Raw genomic sequence first — 23,589 nt, forward strand, 5'->3', positions numbered from 1 at the left:
ACGTTATATGGTATAACGTTATAACGTATTACGTTATATAGTATAACGTCATATGGTATAACGTTATAACGTACTACGTTATATACTATAACGTTATATGGTATAACGTTATAACGTAATACGTTATATGGTATAACGTTATAACGTAATACGTTATATGGTATAACGTTATAACTTATTACGTAATATGGTATAACGTCATAACGTATTACGTTATGTGGTATGACGTTATATGGTATAAAGTTATAACGTAATACGTTATAAGGTATAACGTTATAACGAATTATGTCATATAGTATAACGTTATACGGTATAACGTTATAACGTATTACGTTATGTGGTATAACGTTATATGGTATAACGTCATAACGTTTTACGTTATATAGTATAACGTTATATAGTATAACGTTATAACGTATTACGTTATGTGGTATAACGTAATAACGTATTACGTTATATACTATAACGTTATACGGTATAACGTTATAACGTATTACGTTATATAGTATATTCTTATATGGTATAACGTTATAACGTAATACGTTATATGGTATAACGCTATAACGTATTACGTTATGTGGTGTAACGTTATATGATATAACGTTATATGGTATAACGTTATAACGTAATACGTTATATGGTATAACGTCATAACGTATTACGTTATGTGGTATGACGTTATATGGTATAAAGTTATAACGTAATACGTTATAAGGTATAACGTTATAACGAATTATGTCATATAGTATAACGTTATACGGTATAACGTTATAACGTATTACGTTATGTGGTATAACGTTATATGGTATAACGTCATAACGTTTTACGTTATATAGTATAACGTTATATAGTATATCGTTATAACGTATTACGTTATGTGGTATAACGTTATAACGTATTACGTTATATACTATAACGTTATACGGTATAACGTTATAACGTATTACGTTATATAGTATATTCTTATATGGTATAACGTTATAACGTAATACGTTATATGGTATAACGTTATAACGTATTACGTTATGTGGTATAACGTTATATGGTATAACGTTATAACGTATTACGTTATGTGGTGCAACGTTATATGGTATAACGTTATAACGTATTACGTTATATATTATAACGCTATATGATATAACGTTATAACGTAATACGTAATATGGTATAACGTTAAATGGTATAGCGCTATAACGTATTACGTTATATAGTATAACGTTATATGGTATAACGTTATAACGTATTATGTTATATACTATAACGTTATATGGTATAACGTTATAACGTAATACGTTATATGGTATAACGTTATAAAGTATTACGTTATGTGGTATAACGTTATATGGTATAACGTCATAACGTAGTACGTTATATAGTATAACGTTATATGGTATAACGTTATAACGTAATACGTTAAATGGTATAACGTTATAACGTATTACGTTATATAGTATAACGTTATATGATATAACGTTATAACGTAATACGTTATATGGTATAACGTTATAACGTAATACGTTATATGGTATAACGTTATAACTTAATACGTAATATGGTATAACGTTATAACGTATAACGTTATAACGTATTACGTTATGTGGTATAACGTCATATGGTATAACGTCATAACGTATTACGTTATGTGGTATAACGTTATATGGTATACAGTTATAACGAATTACGTTATATAGTATAACGTTATACGGTATAACGTTATAACGTATTACGTCATGTGGTATAACGTTATATGGTATAACGTCATAACGTTTTACGTTATATAGTATAACGTTATATGGTATAACGATATAACGTAATACGTTATAAGGTATAACGTTATAACGTTATACGTTATATGGTATAACGTTATAACTTAATACGTAATATGGTATAACGTTATAACGTATTACGTTATATAGTAAAACATTATATGGTATAACGTTATAACTTAATACGTAATATGGTATAACGTTATAACGTATAACGTTATAACGTATTACGTTATGTGGTATAACGTTATATGGTATAAGGTCATAACGTTTTACGTTATATAGTATAACGTTATATGGTATAACGTTATAACGTAATACGTTCTACGTTATAACGTTATAACGTAATACGTTATATGGTATAACGTTATAACGTAATACGTTATATGGTATAACGTTATAACGTAATACTTTATATCGTATAACGTTATAACGTATTACGTTATGTGGTATAACGTTATAACGTATTACGTTATATACTATAACGTTATATGGTATAACTTTATAACGTATTACGATATGTGGTATCACATTATATGGTATAACTTTTTATCGTTTTACGTTATATAGTATAACGTTATATGGTATAAAATTATAACGTAATACGTTATATGGTATAACATTATAACGCAATACGTTATATGGTATAACGTTATAACGTAATACGTTATATGGTATAACGTTATAACGTAATACGTTATATGGTATTACGTTATAACGTAATACGTTATAACGTATTACGTTATGTGGTATAAGGTTATATGGTATAACGTCATAACGTATTACTTTATGTGGTATAACGTTATATGGTATAAAGTTATAACGTTTTACGTTATATAGTATAACGTTATATGGTATAACGTTATAACGTAATACGTTATACGGTATAACGTTATAACGTAATACGTTATATGGTACAAAGTTATAACGTAATACGTTATATGGTATAACGTTAAAAAGTATTACATTATGTGGTATAACGTTATATGCTATAACGTTATAACGTATTACGTTATATACTATAACGTTATATGGTATAACGTTATAACGTATTACGTTATATGGTATAACGTTATATGGTATAACGTTATAACGTAATACGTTATAAGGTATAACGTTATAACGTATTACGTTATATAGTATATTGTTATATGGTATAACGTTATAACGTAATACGCTATATGGTATAACGTTATAACGTATTACGTTATGTGGTATAACGTTATATGGTATAACGTTATAACGTTTTACGTTATATATTATAACGCTATATGATATAACGTTAAAACGTAATACGTAATATGGTATAACGTTAAATGGTATAACGTTATAACGTATTACGTTATATAGTATAACGTTATATGGTATAACGTTATAACGTATTACGTTATATACTATAACGTTATATGGTATAACGTTATAACGTAATACGTTATATGGTATAACGTTATAAAGTATTGCGTTATGTGGTATAACGTTATATGGTATAACGTCATAACGTAATACGTTATAAGGTATAACGTTATAACGTATTACGTTATATAGTATATTGTTATATGGTATTACGTTATAACGTAATACGTTATATGGTATAACGTTATAACGTATTACGTTATGTGGTATAACGTTATATGGTATAACGTTATAACGTATTACGTTATATATTATAACGCTATATGATATAACGTTATAACGTAATACGTAATATGGTATAACGTTAAATGGTATAACGTTATAACGTATTACGTTATATAGTATAACGTTATATGGTATAACGTTATAATGTATTACGTTATATACTATAACGTTATATGGTATAACGTTATAACGTAATACGTAATATGGTATAACGTTATAAAGTATTTCGTTATGTGGTATAACGTTATATGGTATAACGTCATAACGTAATTCGTTATAAGGTATAACGTTATAACGTATTACGTTATATACTATAACGTTATATGGTATAACGTTATAACGTATTACGTTATATGGTATAACGTTATATGGTATAACGTTATAACATATTACGTTATTTGGTATAACGTTATAACGTATTACGTAATATATTATAACGCTATATGATATAACGTTAAAACGTAATACGTAATATGGTATTACGTTAAATGGTATAACGTTATAACGTATTACGTTATATAGTATAACGTTATATGGTATAAAGTTATAACGTTTTACGTTATATAGTATAACGTTATATGGTATAACGTTATAACGTAATACGTTATACGGTATAACGTTATAACGTAATACGTTATATGGTACAAAGTTATAACGTAATACGTTATATGGTATAACGTTAAAAAGTATTACATTATGTGGTATGACGTTATATGCTATAACGTTATAACGTATTACGTTATATACTATAACGTTATATGGTATAACGTTATAAAGTATTGCGTTATGTGGTATAACGTTATATGGTATAACGTCATAACGTAATACGTTATAAGGTATAACGTTATAACGTATTACGTTATATAGTATATTGTTATATGGTATAACGTTATAACGTAATACGTTATATGGTATAACGTTATAACGTATTACGTTATGTGGTATAACGTTATATGGTATAACGTTATAACGTATTACGTTATATATTATAACGCTATATGATATAACGTTAAAACGTAATACGTAATATGGTATTACGTTAAATGGTATAACGTTATAACGTATTACGTTATATAGTATAACGTTATATGGTATAAAGTTATAACGTTTTACGTTATATAGTATAACGTTATATGGTATAACGTTATAACGTAATACGTTATACGGTATAACGTTATAACGTAATACGTTATATGGTACAAAGTTATAACGTAATACGTTATATGGTATAACGTTATATGGTATAACGTTATAACATATTACGTTATTTGGTATAACGTTATAACGTATTACGTAATATATTATAACGCTATATGATATAACGTTAAAACGTAATACGTAATATGGTATTACGTTAAATGGTATAACGTTATAACGTATTACGTTATAAAGTATAACGTTATATGGTATAAAGTTATAACGTTTTACGTTATATAGTATAACGTTATATGGTATAACGTTATAACGTAATACGTTATACGGTATAACGTTATAACGTAATACGTTATATGGTACAAAGTTATAACGTAATACGTTATATGGTATAACGTTAAAAAGTATTACATTATGTGGTATGACGTTATATGCTATAACGTTATAACGTATTACGTTATATACTATAACGTTATATGGTATAACGTTATAAAGTATTGCGTTATGTGGTATAACGTTATATGGTATAACGTCATAACGTAATACGTTATAAGGTATAACGTTATAACGTATTACGTTATATACTATAACGTTATATGGTATAACGTTATAACGTATTACGTTATATGGTATAACGTTATATGGTATAACGTTATAACATATTACGTTATTTGGTATAACGTTATAACGTATTACGTAATATATTATAAAGCTATATGATATAACATTAAAACGTAATACGTAATATGGTATTACGTTATATGTTATAACGTTATAACGCATTACGTTATATAGTATAACGTTATATGGTATAACGTTATAACGTATTACGTTATATACTATAACGTTATATGGTATAACGTTATAACGTAATACGTTATAAGGTATAACGTTATAACGTATTACGTTATGTGGTATAACGTTATATGGTATAACGTTATAACGTATTACGTTATATATTATAACGCTATATGATATAACGTTATAACGTAATACGTAATATGGTATAACGTTAAATGGTATAACGTTATAACGTATTACGTTATATAGTATAACGTTATATGGTATAACGTTATAACGTATTACGTTATATACTATAACGTTATATGGTATAACGTTATAACGTAATACGTTATATGGTATAACGTTATAAAGTATTGCGTTATGTGGTATAACGTTATATGGTAAAACGTCATAACGTAATACGTTATAAGGTATAACGTTATAACGTATTACGTTATATAGTATATTGTTATATGGTATAACGTTATAACGTAATACGTTATATGGTATAACGTTATAACGTATTACGTTATGTGGTATAACGTTATATGGTATAACGTTATAACGTTTTACGTTATATATTATAACGCTATATGATATAACGTTATAACGTAATACGTAATATGGTATAACGTTAAATGGTATAACGTTATAACGTATTACGTTATATAGTATAACGTTATATGGTATAACGTTATAACGTATTACGTTATATACTATAACGTTATATGGTATAACGTTATAACGTAATACGTAATATGGTATAACGTTATAAAGTATTGCGTTATGTGGTATAACGTTATATGGTATAACGTAATAACGTAATACGTTATAAGGTATAACGTTATAACGTATTACGTTATATGGTATTACGTTATAACGTAATACGTTATAACGTATTACGTTATGTGGTATAAGGTTATATGGTATAACGTCATAACGTATTACTTTATGTGGTATAACGCTATATGGTATAACGTTATATGGAATAACGTTATATGGTATAACGTTATATGGTATAACGTTATAACGATTTACGTTATATAGTATAACGTTATGTTGTATAACGTTATAACGTAATACGTTATATGGTATAACGTTATAACGTAATACGTTGTATGGTATAACGTTATAACGTATTACGTTGTGTGGTATATCGTTATAACGTAATACGTTATAACGTATTACGTTATGTGGTATAAGGTTATATGGTATAACGTCATAACGTATTTCTTTATGTGGTATAACGCTATATGGTATAACGTTATATGGTATAACGTTATATGGTATAACGTTATATGGTATAACGTTATAACGATTTACGTTATATAGTATTACGTTATATTGTATAACGTTATAACGTAATACGTTATACGGTATAACGTTATAACGTATTACGTAATATATTATAAAGCTATATGATATAACATTAAAACGTAATACGTAATATGGTATTACGTTATATGTTATAACGTTATAACGCATTACGTTATATAGTATAATGTTATATGTATAACGTTATAACGTTTTACGTTATATAGTATAATGTTATATGGTATAACGTTATAACGTAATACCTAATATGGTATAACGTTATAACGTATAACGTTATAACGTATTACGATATGTGGTATAACGTTATACGGTATAACGTCATAACGTATTACGTTATATAGTATAACGTTATATGGTATAACGTTATAACGTGTTACGTTATGTGGTATAACGTTATAACGTATTACGTTATATACTATAACGTTATATGGTATAACGTTATAACGTATTACGTTATATAGTATAACGTTATATGGTACAACGTTATAACGTGTTACGTTATGTGGTATAACGTTATAACGTATTACGTTATATACTATAACGTTATATGCTATAACGTTATAACGTATTACGTTATATACTATAACGTTATATGCTATAACGTTATAACGTATTACGTTATATGGTATAACGTTATATGGTATAACGTTATAACATATTACGTTATTTGGTATAACGTTATAACGTATTACGTAATATATTATAACGCCATATGATATAACGTTACAACGTAATACGTAATATGGTATTACGTTATATGTTATAACGTTATAACGTATTACGTTATATAGTATAACGTTATATGGTATAACGTTATAACGTATTACGTTATATACTATAACGTTATATGGTATAACGTTATACCGTAATACGTTATATGGTATAACGTTATAAAGTATTGCGTTATGTGGTATAACGTTATATGGTATAACGTCATAACGTAATACGTTATAAGGTATAACGTTATAACGTATTACGTTATATAGTATATTGTTATATGGTATAACGTTATAACGTAATACGTTATATGGTGTAACGTTATAACGTATTACGTTATGTGGTATAACGTTATATGGTATAACGTTATAACGTATTACGTTATATATTATAACGCTATATGATATAACGTTATAACGTAATACGTAATATGGTATAACGTTAAATGGTATAACGTTATAACGTATTACGTTATATAGTATAACGTTATATGGTATAACGTTATAATGTATTACGTTATATACTATAACGTTATATGGTATAACGTTATAACGTAATACGTAATATGGTATAACGTTATAAAGTATTTCGTTATGTGGTATAACGTTATATGGTATAACGTCATAACGTAATTCGTTATAAGGTATAACGTTATAACGTATTACGTTATATACTATAACGTTATATGGTATAACGTTATAACGTATTACGTTATATGGTATAACGTTATATGGTATAACGTTATAACATATTACGTTATTTGGTATAACGTTATAACGTATTACGTAATATATTATAACGCTATATGATATAACGTTAAAACGTAATACGTAATATGGTATTACGTTATATGTTATAACGTTATAACGCATTACGTTATATAGTATAACGTTATATGGTATAACGTTATAACGTATTACGTTATATACTATAACGTTATATGGTATAACGTTATAACGTAATACGTTATAAGGTATAACGTTATAACGTACTACGTTATATAGTATATTGTTATATGGTATAACGTTATAACGTAATACGTTATATGGTATAACGTTATAACGTATTACGTTATGTGGTATAACGTTATATGGTATAACGTTATAACGTTTTACGTTATATGGTGTAACGTTATAACGTATTACGTTATGTGGTATAACGTTATATGGTATAACGTTATAACGTATTACGTTATATATTATAACGCTATATGATATAACGTTATAACGTAATACGTAATATGGTATAACGTTAAATGGTATAACGTTATAACGTATTACGTTATATAGTATAACGTTATATGGTATAACGTTATAATGTATTACGTTATATACTATAACGTTATATGGTATAACGTTATAACGTATTACGTTATATTGTATAACGTTATATGGTATAACGTTATAACATATTACGTTATTTGGTATAACGTTATAACGTATTACGTAATATATTATAACGCCATATGATATAACGTTACAACGTAATACGTAATATGGTATTACGTTATATGTTATAACGTTATAACGTATTACGTTATATAGTATAACGTTATATGGTATAACGTTATAACGTATTACGTTATATACTATAACGTTATATGGTATAACGTTATACCGTAATACGTTATATGGTATAACGTTATAAAGTATTGCGTTATGTGGTATAACGTTATATGGTATAACGTCATAACGTAATACGTTATAAGGTATAACGTTATAACGTATTACGTTATATAGTATATTGTTATATGGTATAACGTTATAACGTAATACGTTATATGGTGTAACGTTATAACGTATTACGTTATGTGGTATAACGTTATATGGTATAACGTTATAACGTATTACGTTATATATTATAACGCTATATGATATAACGTTATAACGTAATACGTAATATGGTATAACGTTAAATGGTATAACGTTATAACGTATTACGTTATATAGTATAACGTTATATGGTATAACGTTATAATGTATTACGTTATATACTATAACGTTATATGGTATAACGTTATAACGTAATACGTAATATGGTATAACGTTATAAAGTATTTCGTTATGTGGTATAACGTTATATGGTATAACGTCATAACGTAATTCGTTATAAGGTATAACGTTATAACGTATTACGTTATATACTATAACGTTATATGGTATAACGTTATAACGTATTACGTTATATGGTATAACGTTATATGGTATAACGTTATAACATATTACGTTATTTGGTATAACGTTATAACGTATTACGTAATATATTATAACGCTATATGATATAACGTTAAAACGTAATACGTAATATGGTATTACGTTATATGTTATAACGTTATAACGCATTACGTTATATAGTATAACGTTATATGGTATAACGTTATAACGTATTACGTTATATACTATAACGTTATATGGTATAACGTTATAACGTAATACGTTATAAGGTATAACGTTATAACGTACTACGTTATATAGTATATTGTTATATGGTATAACGTTATAACGTAATACGTTATATGGTATAACGTTATAACGTATTACGTTATGTGGTATAACGTTATATGGTATAACGTTATAACGTTTTACGTTATATATTATAACGCTATATGATATAACGTTATAACGTAATACGTAATATGGTATAACGTTAAATGGTATAACGTTATAACTTATTACGTTATATAGTATAACGTTATATGGTATAACGTTATAACGTATTACGTTATATACTATAACGTTATATGGTATAACGTTATAACGTAATACGTTATATGGTATAACGTTATAAAGTATTGCGTTATGTGGTATAACGTTATATGGTAAAACGTCATAACGTAATACGTTATAAGGTATAACGTTATAACGTATTACGTTATATAGTATATTGTTATATGGTATAACGTTATAACGTAATACGTTATATGGTATAACGTTATAACGTATTACGTTATGTGGTATAACGTTATATGGTATAACGTTATAACGTATTACGTTATATATTATAACGCTATATGATATAACGTTATAACGTAATACGTAATATGGTATAACGTTAAATGGTATAACGTTATAACGTATTACGTTATATAGTATAACGTTATATGGTATAACGTTATAACGTATTACGTTATATACTATAACGTTATATGGTATAACGTTATAACGTAATACGTAATATGGTATAACGTTATAAAGTATTGCGTTATGTGGTATAACGTTATATGGTATAACGTCATAACGTAATACGTTATAAGGAATAACGTTATAACGTATTACGTTATATGGTATTACGTTATAACGTAATACGTTATAACGTATTACGTTATGTGGTATAAGGTTATATGGTATAACGTCATAACGTATTACTTTATGTGGTATAACGCTATATGGTATAACGTTATATGGTATAACGTTATATGGTATAACGTTATATGGTATAACGTTATAACGATTTACGTTATATAGTATAACGTTATGTTGTATAACGTTATAACGTAATACGTTATATGGTATAACGTTATAACGTAATACGTTGTATGGTATAACGTTATAACGTATTACGTTGTGTGGTATATCGTTATAACGTAATACGTTATAACGTATTACGTTATGTGGTATAAGGTTATATGGTATAACGTCATAACGTATTACTTTATGTGGTATAACGCTATATGGTATAACGTTATATGGTATAACGTTATATGGTATAACGTTATATGGTATAACGTTATAACGATTTACGTTATATAGTATAACGTTATATTGTATAACGTTATAACGTAATACGTTATACGGTATAACGTTATAACGTAATACGTTATATGGTATAGCGTTATAACGTAATACGTTATATGGTATAACGTTATAACGTAATACGTTGTATGGTATAACGTTATAACGTATTACGTTGTGTGGTATATCGTTATAACGTATTACGTTATATAGTATAATGTTATATGTATAACGTTATAACGTTTTACGTTATATAGTATAATGTTATATGGTATAACGTTATAACGTAATACCTAATATGGTATAACGTCATAACGTATTACGTTATATAGTATAACGTTATATGGTATAACGTTATAACGTGTTACGTTATGTGGTATAACGTTATAACGTATTACGTTATATACTATAACGTTATATGGTATAACGTTATAACGTATTACGTTATATAGTATAACGTTTATGGTATAACGTTATAACGTGTTAGGTTATGTGGTATAACGTTATAACGTATTACGTTATATACTATAACGTTATATGCTATAACGTTATAACGTATTACGTTATATACTATAACGTTATATGCTATAACGTTATAACGTATTACGTTATATGGTATAACGTTATATGGTATAACGTTATAACATATTACGTTATTTGGTATAACGTTATAACGTATTACGTAATATATTATAACGCCATATGATATAACGTTACAACGTAATACGTAATATGGTATTACGTTATATGTTATAACGTTATAACGTATTACGTTATATAGTATAACGTTATATGGTATAACGTTATAACGTATTACGTTATATACTATAACGTTATATGGTATAACGTTATACCGTAATACGTTATATGGTATAACGTTATAAAGTATTGCGTTATGTGGTATAACGTTATATGGTATAACGTCATAACGTAATACGTTATAAGGTATAACGTTATAACGTATTACGTTATATAGTATATTGTTATATGGTATAACGTTATAACGTAATACGTTATATGGTGTAACGTTATAACGTATTACGTTATGTGGTATAACGTTATAACGTATTACGTTATATACTATAACGTTATATGCTATATCGTTATAACGTATTACGTTATATACTATAACGTTATATGCTATAACGTTATAACGTGTTACGTTATATGGTATAACGTTATATGGTATAACGTTATAACATATTACGTTATTTGGTATAACGTTATAACGTATTACGTAATATATTATAACGCCATATGATATAACGTTACAACGTAATACGTAATATGGTATTACGTTATATGTTATAACGTTATAACGTATTACGTTATATAGTATAACGTTATATGGTATAACGTTATAACGTATTACGTTATATACTATAACGTTATATGGTATAACGTTATAACGTATTACGTTATGTGGTATAACGTTATATGGTATAACGTTATAACGTATTACGTTATATACTATAACGCTATATGATATAACGTTATAACGTAATACGTAATATGGTATAACGTTAAATGGTATAACGATATAGCGTATTACGTTATATAGTATAACGTTATATGGTATAACGTTATAACGTATTACGTTATATGGTATAACGTTATAACGTATTACGTTATATAGTATAACGTTATATCTTATAACGTTATAACGTAATACGTTATATGGTATAACGTTATAACGTAATACGTAATATGGTATAAAGTTATACCGTATAACGTTATAACGTATTACGTTATATAGTATATTGTTATATGGTATAACGTTATAACGTAATACGTTATAAGGTATAACGTTATAAAGTATTACGTTATGTGGTATAACGTTATATGGTATAACGTCATAACGTAATACGTTTTAAGGTATAACGTTATAACGTATTACGTCATATAGTATATTGTTATATGGTATAACGTTATAACGTAATACGTTATATGGTATAACGTTATATGGTATAACGTTATAACATATTACGTTATTTGGTATAACGTTATAACGTATTACGTAATATATTATAACGCCATATGATATAACGTTACAACGTAATACGTAATATGGTATTACGTTATATGTTATAACGTTATAACGTATTACGTTATATAGTATAACGTTATATGGTATAACGTTATAACGTATTACGTTATATACTATAACGTTATATGGTATAACGTTATACCGTAATACGTTATATGGTATAACGTTATAAAGTATTGCGTTATGTGGTATAACGTTATATGGTATAACGTCATAACGTAATACGTTATAAGGTATAACGTTATAACGTATTACGTTATATAGTATATTGTTATATGGTATAACGTTATAACGTAATACGTTATATGGTGTAACGTTATAACGTATTACGTTATGTGGTATAACGTTATATGGTATAACGTTATATGGTATAACGTTATAACGTTTTACGTTATATATTATAACGCTATATGATATAACGTTATAACGTAATACGTAATATGGTATAACGTTAAATGGTATAACGTTATAACGTATTACGTTATATAGTATAACGTTATATGGTATAACGTTATAACGTATTACGTTATATACTATAACGTTATATGGTATAACGTTATAACGTAATACGTTATATGGTATAACGTTATAAAGTATTGCGTTATGTGGTATAACGTTATATGGTATAACGTCATAACGTAATACGTTATAAGGTATAACGTTATAACGTATTACGTTATATAGTATATTGTTATATGGTATAACGTTATAACGTAATACGTTATATGGTATAACGTTATAACGTATTACGTTATGTGGTATAACGTTATATGGTATAACGTTATAACGTATTACGTTATATACTATAACGCTATATGATATAACGTTATAACGTAATACGTAATATGGTATAACGTTAAATGGTATAACGATATAGCGTATTACGTTATATAGTATAACGTTATATGGTATAACGTTATAACGTATTACGTTATATGGTATAACGTTATAACGTATTACGTTATATAGTATAACGTTATATCTTATAACGTTATAACGTAATACGTTATATGGTATAACGTTATAACGTAATACGTAATATGGTATAAAGTTATACCGTATAACGTTATAACGTATTACGTTATACAGTATATTGTTATATGGTATAACGTTATAACGTAATACGTTATAAGGTATAACGTTATAAAGTATTACGTTATGTGGTATAACGTTATATGGTATAACGTCATAACGTAATACGTTTTAAGGTATAACGTTATAACGTATTACGTCATATAGTATATTGTTATATGGTATAACGTTATAACGTAATACGTTATATGGTATAACGTTATAACGTATTACGATATGTGGTATAACGATATATGGTATAACGTTATAACGTAATACGTTATATGGTATAACGTTATAACGTAATACGTTATATGGTATAACGTTATAACTTAATACGTAATATAGTATAAAGTTATAACGTATAACGTTATAACGTATTACGTTATGTGGTATAACGTTATATGGTATAACGTTATAACGTATTACGTTATGTGGTATAACGTTATATGGTATACATTTATAACGAATTACGTTATATAGTATAACGTTATACGGTATAACGTTATACGGTATAACGTTATAACGTATTACGTTATGTGGTATAACGCTATATGGTATAACGTAATAACGTATTACGTTATATAGTATAACGTTATATTGTGTAACGTTATAACGTAATACGTTATATGGTATAACGTTATAACGTATTACGTTATATAGTATAACGTTATATGGTATAACGTTATAACGTATTACGTTATATAGTAAAACGTTATATGGTCTAACGTTATAACTTAATACGTAATATGGTATAACGTTATAACGTATAACGTTATAACGTATAACGTTATAGCGTATTACGTTATGTGGTATAACGTTATATGGTATAACGTCATAACGTTTTACGTTATATAGTATAACGTTATATCTTATAACGTTATAACGTAATACGTTATATGGTATAACGTTATAACTTAATACGTAATATGGTATAAAGTTATAACGTATAACGTTATAACGTATTACGTTATGTGGTATAACGTTATATGGTATAACGTCATAACGTAGTACGTTATGTGGTATAACGTTATATGGTATACATTTATAACGAATTACGTTATAACGTAATACGTTATATGGTATAACGTTATAACGTATTACGTTATGTGGTATAACGTTATATGGTATAACGTTATAACGTATTACGTTATATATTATAACGCTATATGATATAACGTTATAACGTAATACGTAATATGGTATAACGTTAAATGGTATAACGATATAGCGTATTACGTTATATAGTATAACGTTATATGGTATAACGTTATAACGTATTACGTTATATGGTATAACGTTATAACGTATTACGTTATATAGTATAACGTTATATCTTATAACGTTATAACGTAATACGTTATATGGTATAACGTTATAACTTAATACGTAATATGGTATAAAGTTATACCGTATAACGTTATAACGTATTACGTTATATAGTATATTGTTATATGGTATAACGTTATAACGTAATACGTTATAAGGTATAACGTTATAAAGTATTACGTTATGTGGTATAACGTTATATGGTATAACGTCATAACGTAATACGTTTTAAGGTATAACGTTATAACGTATTACGTCATATAGTATATTGTTATATGGTATAACGTTATAACGTAATACGTTATATGGTATAACGTTATAACGTATTACGTTATGTGGTATAACGATATATGGTATAACGTTATAACGTAATACGTTATATGGTATAACGTTATAACGTATTACGTTATATAGTATAACGTTATATGGTATAACGTTATAACGTATTACGTTATATGGTATAACGTTATAACGTATTACGTTATATAGTATAACGTTATATCTTATAACGTTATAACGTAATACGTTATATGGTATAACTTTATAACTTAATACGTAATATGGTATAAAGTTATACCGTATAACGTTATAACGTATTACGTTATATAGTATATTGTTATATGGTATAACGTTATAACGTAATACGTTATAAGGTATAACGTTATAAAGTATTACGTTATGTGGTATAACGTTATATGGTATAACGTCATAACGTAATACGTTTTAAGGTATAACGTTATAACGTATTACGTCATATAGTATAACGTTATGTTGTATAACGTTATAACGTAATACGTTATATGGTATAACGTTATAACGTAATACGTTGTATGGTATAACGTTATAACGTATTACGTTGTGTGGTATATCGTTATAACGTAATACGTTATAACGTATTACGTTATGTGGTATAAGGTTATATGGTATAACGTCATAACGTATTACTTTATGTGGTATAACGCTATATGGTATAACGTTATATGGTATAACGTTATATGGTATAACGTTATATGGTATAACGTTATAACGATTTACGTTATATAGTATAACGTTATATTGTATAACGTTATAACGTAATACGTTATACGGTATAACGTTATAACGTAATACGTTATATGGTATAGCGTTATAACGTAATACGTTATATGGTATAACGTTATAACGTAATACGTTGTATGGTATAACATTATAACGTATTACGTTGTGTGGTATATCGTTATAACGTATTACGTTATATACTATAACGTTATATGGTATAACGTTATACCGTAATACGTTATATGGTATAACGTTATAAAGTATTGCGTTATGTGGTATAACGTTATATGGTATAACGTCATAACGTAATACGTTATAAGGTATAACGTTATAACGTATTACGTTATATAGTATATTGTTATATGGTATAACGTTATAACGTAATACGTTATATGGTGTAACGTTATAACGTATTACGTTATGTGGTATAACGTTATATGGTATAACGTTATATGGTATAACGTTATAACGTTTTACGTTATATATTATAACGCTATATGATATAACGTTATAACGTAATACGTAATATGGTATAACGTTAAATGGTATAACGTTATAACGTATTACGTTATATAGTATAACGTTATATGGTATAACGTTATAACGTATTACGTTATATACTATAACGTTATATGGTATAACGTTATAACGTAATACGTTATATGGTATAACGTTATAAAGTATTGCGTTATGTGGTATAACGTTATATGGTATAACGTCATAACGTAATACGTTATAAGGTATAACGTTATAACGTATTACGTTATATAGTATATTGTTATATGGTATAACGTTATAACGTAATACGTTATATGGTATAACGTTATAACGTATTACGTTATGTGGTATAACGTTATATGGTATAACGTTATAACTTATTACGTTATATACTATAACGCTATATGATATAACGTTATAACGTAATACGTAATATGGTATAACGTTAAATGGTATAACGATATAGCGTATTACGTTATATAGTATAACGTTATATGGTATAACGTTATAACGTATTACGTTATATGGTATAACGTTCTAACGTATTACGTTATATAGTATAACGTTATATCTTATAACGTTATAACGTAATACGTTATATGGTATAACGTTATAACGTAATACGTAATATGGTATAAAGTTATACCGTATAACGTTATAACGTATTACGTTATATAGTATATTGTTATATGGTATAACGTTATAACGTAATACGTTATAAGGTATAACGTTATAAAGTATTACGTTATGTGGTATAACGTTATATGGTATAACGTCATAACGTAATACGTTTTAAGGTATAACGTTATAACGTATTACGTCATATAGTATATTGTTATATGGTATAACGTTATAACGTAATACGTTATATGGTATAACGTTATAACGTATTACGATATGTGGTATAACGATATATGGTATAACGTTATAACGTAATACGTTATATGGTATAACGTTATATGGTATAACGTTATAACATATTACGTTATTTGGTATAACGTTATAACGTATTACGTAATATATTATAACGCCATATGATATAACGTTACAACGTAATACGTAATATGGTATTACGTTATATGTTATAACGTTATAACGTATTACGTTATATAGTATAACGTTATATGGTATAACGTTATAACGTATTACGTTATATACTATAACGTTATATGGTATAACGTTATACCGTAATACGTTATATGGTATAACGTTATAAAGTATTGCGTTATGTGGTATAACGTTATATGGTATAACGTCATAACGTAATACGTTATAAGGTATAACGTTATAACGTATTACGTTATATAGTATATTGTTATATGGTATAACGTTATAACGTAATACGTTATATGGTGTAACGTTATAACGTATTACGTTATGTGGTATAACGTTATATGGTATAACGTTATATGGTATAACGTTATAACGTTTTACGTTATATATTATAACGCTATATGATATAACGTTATAACGTAATACGTAATATGGTATAACGTTAAATGGTATAACGTTATAACGTATTACGTTATATAGTATAACGTTATATGGTATAACGTTATAACGTATTACGTTATATACTATAACGTTATATGGTATAACGTTATAACGTAATACGTTATATGGTATAACGTTATAAAGTATTGCGTTATGTGGTATAACGTTATATGGTATAACGTCATAACGTAATACGTTATAAGGTATAACGTTATAACGTATTACGTTATATAGTATATTGTTATATGGTATAACGTTATAACGTAATACGTTATATGGTATAACGTTATAACGTATTACGTTATGTGGTATAACGTTATATGGTATAACGTTATAACGTATTACGTTATATACTATAACGCTATATGATATAACGTTATAACGTAATACGTAATATGGTATAACGTTAAATGGTATAACGATATAGCGTATTACGTTATATAGTATAACGTTATATGGTATAACGTTATAACGTATTACGTTATATGGTATAACGTTATAACGTATTACGTTATATAGTATAACGTTATATCTTATAACGTTATAACGTAATACGTTATATGGTATAACGTTATAACGTAATACGTAATATGGTATAAAGTTATACCGTATAACGTTATAACGTATTACGTTATACAGTATATTGTTATATGGTATAACGTTATAACGTAATACGTTATAAGGTATAACGTTATAAAGTATTACGTTATGTGGTATAACGTTATATGGTATAACGTCATAACGTAATACGTTTTAAGGTATAACGTTATAACGTATTACGTCATATAGTATATTGTTATATGGTATAACGTTATAACGTAATACGTTATATGGTATAACGTTATAACGTATTACGATATGTGGTATAACGATATATGGTATAACGTTATAACGTAATACGTTATATGGTATAACGTTATAACGTAATACGTTATATGGTATAACGTTATAACTTAATACGTAATATAGTATAAAGTTATAACGTATAACGTTATAACGTATTACGTTATGTGGTATAACGTTATATGGTATAACGTTATAACGTATTACGTTATGTGGTATAACGTTATATGGTATACATTTATAACGAATTACGTTATATAGTATAACGTTATACGGTATAACGTTATACGGTATAACGTTATAACGTATTACGTTATGTGGTATAACGCTATATGGTATAACGTAATAACGTATTACGTTATATAGTATAACGTTATATTGTGTAACGTTATAACGTAATACGTTATATGGTATAACGTTATAACGTATTACGTTATATAGTATAACGTTATATGGTATAACGTTATAACGTATTACGTTATATAGTAAAACGTTATATGGTCTAACGTTATAACTTAATACGTAATATGGTATAACGTTATAACGTATAACGTTATAACGTATAACGTTATAGCGTATTACGTTATGTGGTATAACGTTATATGGTATAACGTCATAACGTTTTACGTTATATAGTATAACGTTATATCTTATAACGTTATAACGTAATACGTTATATGGTATAACGTTATAACTTAATACGTAATATGGTATAAAGTTATAACGTATAACGTTATAACGTATTACGTTATGTGGTATAACGTTATATGGTATAACGTCATAACGTAGTACGTTATGTGGTATAACGTTATATGGTATACATTTATAACGAATTACGTTATAACGTAATACGTTATATGGTATAACGTTATAACGTATTACGTTATGTGGTATAACGTTATATGGTATAACGTTATAACGTATTACGTTATATATTATAACGCTATATGATATAACGTTATAACGTAATACGTAATATGGTATAACGTTAAATGGTATAACGATATAGCGTATTACGTTATATAGTATAACGTTATATGGTATAACGTTATAACGTATTACGTTATATGGTATAACGTTATAACGTATTACGTTATATAGTATAACGTTATATCTTATAACGTTATAACGTAATACGTTATATGGTATAACGTTATAACTTAATACGTAATATGGTATAAAGTTATACCGTATAACGTTATAACGTATTACGTTATATAGTATATTGTTATATGGTATAACGTTATAACGTAATACGTTATAAGGTATAACGTTATAAAGTATTACGTTATGTGGTATAACGTTATATGGTATAACGTCATAACGTAATACGTTTTAAGGTATAACGTTATAACGTATTACGTCATATAGTATATTGTTATATGGTATAACGTTATAACGTAATACGTTATATGGTATAACGTTATAACGTATTACGTTATGTGGTATAACGATATATGGTATAACGTTATAACGTAATACGTTATATGGTATAACGTTATAACGTATTACGTTATATAGTATAACGTTATATGGTATAACGTTATAACGTATTACGTTATATGGTATAACGTTATAACGTATTACGTTATATAGTATAACGTTATATCTTATAACGTTATAACGTAATACGTTATATGGTATAACTTTATAACTTAATACGTAATATGGTATAAAGTTATACCGTATAACGTTATAACGTATTACGTTATATAGTATATTGTTATATGGTATAACGTTATAACGTAATACGTTATAAGGTATAACGTTATAAAGTATTACGTTATGTGGTATAACGTTATATGGTATAACGTCATAACGTAATACGTTTTAAGGTATAACGTTATAACGTATTACGTCATATAGTATAACGTTATGTTGTATAACGTTATAACGTAATACGTTATATGGTATAACGTTATAACGTAATACGTTGTATGGTATAACGTTATAACGTATTACGTTGTGTGGTATATCGTTATAACGTAATACGTTATAACGTATTACGTTATGTGGTATAAGGTTATATGGTATAACGTCATAACGTATTACTTTATGTGGTATAACGCTATATGGTATAACGTTATATGGTATAACGTTATATGGTATAACGTTATATGGTATAACGTTATAACGATTTACGTTATATAGTATAACGTTATATTGTATAACGTTATAACGTAATACGTTATACGGTATAACGTTATAACGTAATACGTTATATGGTATAGCGTTATAACGTAATACGTTATATGGTATAACGTTATAACGTAATACGTTGTATGGTATAACATTATAACGTATTACGTTGTGTGGTATATCGTTATAACGTATTACGTTATATACTATAACGTTATATGGTATAACGTTATACCGTAATACGTTATATGGTATAACGTTATAAAGTATTGCGTTATGTGGTATAACGTTATATGGTATAACGTCATAACGTAATACGTTATAAGGTATAACGTTATAACGTATTACGTTATATAGTATATTGTTATATGGTATAACGTTATAACGTAATACGTTATATGGTGTAACGTTATAACGTATTACGTTATGTGGTATAACGTTATATGGTATAACGTTATATGGTATAACGTTATAACGTTTTACGTTATATATTATAACGCTATATGATATAACGTTATAACGTAATACGTAATATGGTATAACGTTAAATGGTATAACGTTATAACGTATTACGTTATATAGTATAACGTTATATGGTATAACGTTATAACGTATTACGTTATATACTATAACGTTATATGGTATAACGTTATAACGTAATACGTTATATGGTATAACGTTATAAAGTATTGCGTTATGTGGTATAACGTTATATGGTATAACGTCATAACGTAATACGTTATAAGGTATAACGTTATAACGTATTACGTTATATAGTATATTGTTATATGGTATAACGTTATAACGTAATACGTTATATGGTATAACGTTATAACGTATTACGTTATGTGGTATAACGTTATATGGTATAACGTTATAACTTATTACGTTATATACTATAACGCTATATGATATAACGTTATAACGTAATACGTAATATGGTATAACGTTAAATGGTATAACGATATAGCGTATTACGTTATATAGTATAACGTTATATGGTATAACGTTATAACGTATTACGTTATATGGTATAACGTTCTAACGTATTACGTTATATAGTATAACGTTATATCTTATAACGTTATAACGTAATACGTTATATGGTATAACGTTATAACGTAATACGTAATATGGTATAAAGTTATACCGTATAACGTTATAACGTATTACGTTATATAGTATATTGTTATATGGTATAACGTTATAACGTAATACGTTATAAGGTATAACGTTATAAAGTATTACGTTATGTGGTATAACGTTATATGGTATAACGTCATAACGTAATACGTTTTAAGGTATAACGTTATAACGTATTACGTCATATAGTATATTGTTATATGGTATAACGTTATAACGTAATACGTTATATGGTATAACGTTATAACGTATTACGATATGTGGTATAACGATATATGGTATAACGTTATAACGTAATACGTTATATGGTATAACGTTATAACGTATTACGTTATGTGGTATAACGTTATATGGTATAACGTTATAAAGTATTACGTTGTATATAATAACGTTATACGCTATAACGTTATAACGTAATACCTAATATGGCATAACGTTATACGTTATAACGTTTTAACGTTGTTATGTTATATAGTATAACGTTATATGGTATAACGTTATAACGTAATACGTTATATGGTATAACGTTATAACGTATTACGTTATATAGTATAACCTTATATGGTATAACGTTATAACGTAATACGTTATATGGTATAACGTTATAACGTATTACGTTGTGTGGTATATCGTTATAACGTAATACGTTATAACGTATTACGTTATGTGGTATAAGGTTATATGGTATAACGTCATAACGTATTACTTTATGTGGTATAACGCTATATGGTATAACGTTATATGGTATAACGTTATATGGTATAACGTTATATGGTATAACGTTATAACGATTTACGTTATATAGTATAACGTTATATTGTATAACGTTATAACGTAATACGTTATACGGTATAACGTTATAACG

The sequence above is a fragment of the Bombus flavifrons genome, chromosome 9, assembly GCF_040668555.2.
Source record: "Bombus flavifrons isolate JBK064 chromosome 9, iyBomFlav1_principal, whole genome shotgun sequence".
In the NCBI taxonomy this organism is placed as follows: Eukaryota; Metazoa; Arthropoda; class Insecta; order Hymenoptera; family Apidae; genus Bombus; species Bombus flavifrons.